Consider the following 6,000-nt stretch of genomic DNA (forward strand, 5'->3'; position numbering starts at 1 on the left):
CTGGCTATTGTAAATAGAGCTGCAATGAACATTGTGGTACATGACTCTTTTTGAATTATGGTTTTCTCAGGGTATATGCCCAGTAGTGGGATTGCTGGGTAATATGGTAGTTCTATTTTTAGTTTTTTGAGGACCCTCCATACTGTTCTCCATAGTGGCTGTATCAATTTACATTCCCACCAACAGTGCAAGAGGGTTCCCTTTCCTCCACCCTCTCCAGCATATATACGGGTCTTGTTTTTGTATCCATTCAGCCAGTCTATGTCTTTTGGTTGGAGCATTTAATCCATTTACATTTAAGGTAATTATCGATATGTATGTTCCTACTCCCAGTTTCTTAATTGTTTTGGCTTTGTTATTGCAGGTCTTTTCCTTCTCTTGTGTTTCCTGCCTAGAGAAGTTCCTTTAGCATTTGTTGTAAAGCTGGTTTTGTGGTGCTGAATTCTCTTAGCCTTTGCTTGTCTGTAAAGGTTTTAATTTCTCCATGAAATCTGAATGAGATCCTTGCTGTGTAGAGTAATCTTGGTTGTAGGTTTTTCTCCTTCATCACTTTAAATATGTCCTGCCACTCCCTTCTGGCTTGCAGAGTGTCTGCTGAAAGATCAGCTGTTAACCTTATGGGGATTCCCTTGTGTGTTATTTGTTGTTTTTCCCTTGTTGCTTTTAATATTTTTTCTTTGTATTTAATTTTTGATAGTTTGATTAATATGTGTCTTGGCATGTTTCTCCTTGGATTCATCCTGTATGGGACTCTCTGTGCCTCCTGGACTTGTTTGACTATTTCCTTTCCCATATTAGGGAAGTTTTCAACTATAATCTCTTCAAATATTTTCTCATCCCCTTTCTTTTTCTCTTCTTCTTCTGGGACCCCTATAATTCGAATGTTGGTGCGTTTAATGTTGTCCCAGAGGTCTCTGAGACTGTCCTCAATTCTTTTCACTCTTTTTTCTTTTTTCTGCTCTGCAGTAGTTATTTCCACTATTTTATCTTCCAGGTCACTTATCCGTTCTTCTGCCTCAGTTATTCTCCTATTGATCCCTTCTAGAGAATTTTAAACTTCATTTATTGTGTTGTTCATCATTGTTTGTTTGCTCTTTAGTTCTAGATCCTTGTTAAACGTTTCTTATATTTTATCTATTCTATTTCCAAGATTTTGGATCATCTTTACTATCATTACTCTGAACTCTTTTTCAGGTAGACTGCCTATTTCCTCTTCATTTGTTAAGTCTGCTGGGTTTTTACCTTGCTCCTTCATCTGCTGTGTGTTTCACTGTCTTCTCATTTTGCTTAACTTACTGTGTTTGGGGTCTCCTTTTCGCAGGCTGCAGGTTCATAGTTCCCATTGTTTTTTGTGTCTGTCCCCAGCAGCTAAGGTTTGTTCAGTGGGTTGTGTAGGGTTCCTGGTGGAGGGGAATAGTGCCTGTGTTCTGGTGGATGAGGCTGGATCTTGTCTTTCTGGTGGGCAGGACCATGTCTGGTGGTGTGTTTTGGGGTGTCTGTGGCCTTATTATGATTTTAGGCAGCCTCTCTGCTAATGGATGGGGCTGTGTTCCTGTCCTGCTAGTTGTTTGGCATAGGGTGTCCAGCACTGTAGCTTGCTGGTTGTTGAGTGAAGCTGGGTCTTGGCATTGAGATGGAGATCTCTGGGAGATTTTCGCTGTTTGATATTACGTGGAGCTGGGAGGTCTCTTGTGGACCAGTGTCCTGAAGTTGGCTCTCCCACCTCAGAGGCACAGCCCTGATGCCTGGCTGGAGCACCAAGAGCCTGTCATCCACATGGCTCAGAATAAAAGGGAGAAAAAATAGAAAGAAAGAAAGAGGATAAAATAAAATAAAGTGAAATAAAATAAAATAAAGTTATTAAAATAAAAAATAAATATTAAGAAAAAATTTTTTAAAGTAAAAAAAACAAACAAACAAAAAAACAGATGGACAGAATCCTAGGACAAATGATAAAAGCAAAGCTATATAGACAGAAGCATACACATACACACTCACAAAAAGAGGAAAAGGGGAAAAAATAATATATCTTGCTCCCAAAGTCCACCTCCTCAATTTGGGATGATTCGTTGTCTATTCAGGTATTCCACAGATGCAGGTACATCAAGTTGTTTGTGGAGCTTTAATCCGCTGCTTCTGAGGCTGCTGGGAGAGATTTCCCTTTCTCTTCTTTGTCCGCACAGCTCTCTGGGTTCAGCTTTGGATTTAGCCCCGCCTCTGCGTGTAGGTTGCCTGAGGGCGTCTGTTCCTGCCCAGACAGAACGGGGTTAAAGGAGCAGCTGCTTCGGGGGCTCTGGCTCACTCAGGCGGGGGGAGGGCGGGGTACGGATGTGGGGCGAGCCTGCGGCGGCAGAGGCCGGCGTGACGTTGCACCAGCCTGAGGCGCGCCGTGCGTTCTCCCGGGGAAGTTGTCCTCGGCTCACGGGAGGCTGGCAGTGGCAGGCTGCACCGGCTCCCGGGCGGGGCGGTGTGGAGAGTGACCTGTGCTCGCACACAGGCTTCTTGGTGGCGGCAGCAGCAGCCTTAGCGTCTCATGTCCGTCTCTGGGATCCGCGCTGTTAGCCGCGGCTCGCGCCCGTCTCTGGAGCTCCTTTAAGCGGCGCTCTGAATCCCCTCTCCTCGTGCACCAGGAAACAAAGAGGCAAGAGAAAGTCTCTTGTCTCTTCAGCAGCTCCAGACCTTTTCCCGGACTCCCTCCCGGCTAGCTGTGGTGCAATAACCCCTTCAGGCTGTGTTCACGCCGCCAACCCCAGTCCTCTCCCTGCGATCCGACCGAAGCCCGAGCCTCAGCTCCCAGCCCCGCCCGCCCCGGCGGGGGAGCAGACAAGCCTCTCGGGCTGGTGAGTGCTGCTCGGCGCCGAGCCTCTGTGCGGGAGTCTCTCCGCTTTGCCCTCCGCGCCCCTGTGGCTGCGCTCTCCTCCGTGGCCCCGAAGCTTCCCACCTCCGCCACCCACAGTCTCTGCCCACGAAGGGGCTCCTAGTGTGTGGACACCTTTCCTCCTTCACAGCTCCCTCCCACGGGGTGCAGTCCCGTCCCTATTCTTTTGTCTCTGTCTTTTCTTTTTTCTTTTGCCCTACCCAGGTATGTGGGGAGTTTCTTACCTTTTGGGAGGTCTGAGGTCTTCTGCCAGCGTTCAGTAGGTGTTCTGTAGGAGCTGTTCCACATGTAGATGTATTTCTAATGTATTTGTGGAGAGGAAGGTGATCTCAGCGTCTTACTCTTCCGCCATCTTGAAGCTCCACCCCGTTTGTAGATTTTTTGATGATGGCCATTCTGACAGGTGTGAGATGATATCTCATTGTAGTTTTGATTTGCATTTCTCTAATGATTAATGATGTTAAGCATTCTTTCATGTGTTTGTTGACAATCTGTATATCTTCTTTGGAGAAATGTCTATTTAGGTCTTCTGCCCATTTTTGATTTGGGTTGTTTGTTTCTTTGATATTGAGCTGCATGAGCTGCTTGTAAATTTTGGAGATTAATCCTTTGTCAGTTGCTTCATTTGCAAATATTTTCTCCCATTCTGAGGGTTGTCTTTTGTCTTGTTTATGGTTTCCTTTGCTGTGCTAAAGGTTTTAAATTTCATTAGGTCCCATTTGTTTATTTTGTTTTTATTTCCATTTCTGTAGGAGGTGGGTCAAAAAGGATCTTCCTGTGATTTATGTCATAGAGTGTTCTGCCTATGTTTTCCTCTAAGAGTTTTATAGTGTCTGGCCTTACATTTAGGTCTTTAATCCATTTTGAGTTTATTTTTGTGTATGGTGTTAGGGAGTGTTCTAATTTCATTCTTTTATATGTGGCTGTCCAGTTATCCCAGCACCACTTAGTGAAGAGGCTGTCTTTCTCCATTGTATATTCTTGCCTCCTTTATCAAAGATAAGGTGACCATATGTGCGTGGGTTTATCTCTGGGCTTTCTATCCTGTTCCACTGATCTATATTTCTGTTTTTGTGCCAGTTCCATACTGTCTTGACTACTTTCGCTTTGTAGCATAGATTCCTCCAGCTCCCTTTTTCTTTCTCAAGATTGCTTTGGCTATTGGGGTCTTTTGTGTTTCCATACAAATTGTGAAATTTTTTGTTCTAGTTCTGTGAAAAATGCCATTGGTAGTTTGATAGGGATTGCATTGTATCTGTAGATTGCTTTGTGTAGTATAGTCATTTTCACAATGTAGATTCTTCCAATCCAAGAACATGGTATATCTCTCCATCTATTTGTATCATCTTTAATTTCTTTCTTCAGTGTCTTATAATTTTCTGCATACAGGTCTTTTGTCTCCTTAGGTAGGTTTATTCCTAGATATTTTATTCTTTTTGTTGCAATGGTAAATGGGAGTGTTTTCTTAATTTCACTTGCAGATTTTTTGTCATTAGTGTATAGGAATGCAAGAGATTTCTGTGCATTAATTTTGTATCCTGCTACTGTACCAAATTCATTGATTAGCTCTAGGAGTTTTCTGGTAGCATCTTTAGGATTCTCTATGTATAGTATCATGTCATCTGCAAACAGTGACAGCTTTACTTCCTCTTTTCCGATTTGGATTCCTTTTATTTCGTTTTCTTCTCTGATTACTGTGGCTAAAACTTCCAAAACTATGTTGAATAATAGTGGTGAGAGTGGCAACCTTGTCTTGTTCTTGATCTTAGTGGAAATGATTTCAGTTTTTCACCATTGAGGATGATGTTGGCTGTGGGTTTGTCATATATGGCCTTTATTATGTTGAGGAAAGTTCCCTCTATGCCTACTTTCTGGAGTGTTTTTATCATAAATGGGTGTTGAATTTTGTCAAAAGCTTTCTCTGCATCTATTGAGATGACCATATGGTTTTTCTCCTTCAGTTTGTTAATATGGTGTATCACATTGATTGATTTGCATATATTGAAGAGTCCATGCATTCCTGGGATAAACGCCACTTGATCATGGTGTATGATCCTTTTAATGTGCTGTTGGATTCTGTTTGCTGGTATTTTGTTGAGGATTTTTGCATCTGTGTTCATCAGTGATATTGGCCTGTAGTTTTCTTTCTTTGTGACATCTTTGTCTGGTTTTGGTATCAGGGTGACGGTGGCCTCGTAGAATGAGTTTGGGAGTGTTCCTCCCTCTGCAATATTTTGGAAGAGTTTGAGAAGGATAGGTGTTAGCTCTTCTCTAAATGTTTGATAGAATTCGCCTGTGAAGCCATCTGGTCCTTGGCTTTTGTTTGTTGGAAGAATTTTAAACACAGTTTCAATTTCAGTGCTTGTGATTGGTCTGTTCATATTTCCAATTCTTCCTGGTTCAGTCTCAGAAGGTTGTGCATTTCTAAGAATTTGTCCATTTCTTCCAGATTGTCCATTTTATTGGCATAGAGTTGCTTGTAGTAATCTCTCATAATCCTTTGTATTTCTGCAGTGTCAGTTGTTACTTCTCCTTTTTCATTTCTAATTCTATTGATTTGAGTCTTCTCCCTTTTTTTTCTTGATGAGCTTACACTTTAAAGGGGAAGAAGAACATTAACAAGATTAAAGTATAAAATGTTATAAAGTTATATAAATTAAAAGAATAAATTTATATTTATATTTGATACATACAGTGAAGGAAAGGAACATTAACACATATACAGTAGATTATTTGATCTACTTCAGAACCAGCAATCCAGAATAAATATTAATATTTAATTCAATGGCATTTATTAAACATGAATACAGATCCTAGGGGAAAAAATTCAACAGAGATAAGAATATGATAAGTAAGATTTTCAAGGAAGCAAAATAATGCAAGAGTGTAGTTAAAATATGCATTGGATAAAATTGAAAGAAAACAATGGCCAAAAACCCAAATCCATGTTAAAGAAGATACTTTTGAAGAATCTATGAAAATGTGGAAGAGAAAGGTAAAGAAGCAATTTGTGAAAGAAAGGTAGGTGACTTAGAGGACAAACTAAAACACCAACCTAAGAAATCTATTTTTGAGGAAGAAATCAGAGTAGGAAGCATTAATCAGAGATTAATGCTTAATTA

The sequence above is a fragment of the Eschrichtius robustus genome, chromosome 13 (assembly GCF_028021215.1).
Source record: "Eschrichtius robustus isolate mEscRob2 chromosome 13, mEscRob2.pri, whole genome shotgun sequence".
Taxonomy (NCBI): domain Eukaryota; kingdom Metazoa; phylum Chordata; class Mammalia; order Artiodactyla; family Eschrichtiidae; genus Eschrichtius; species Eschrichtius robustus.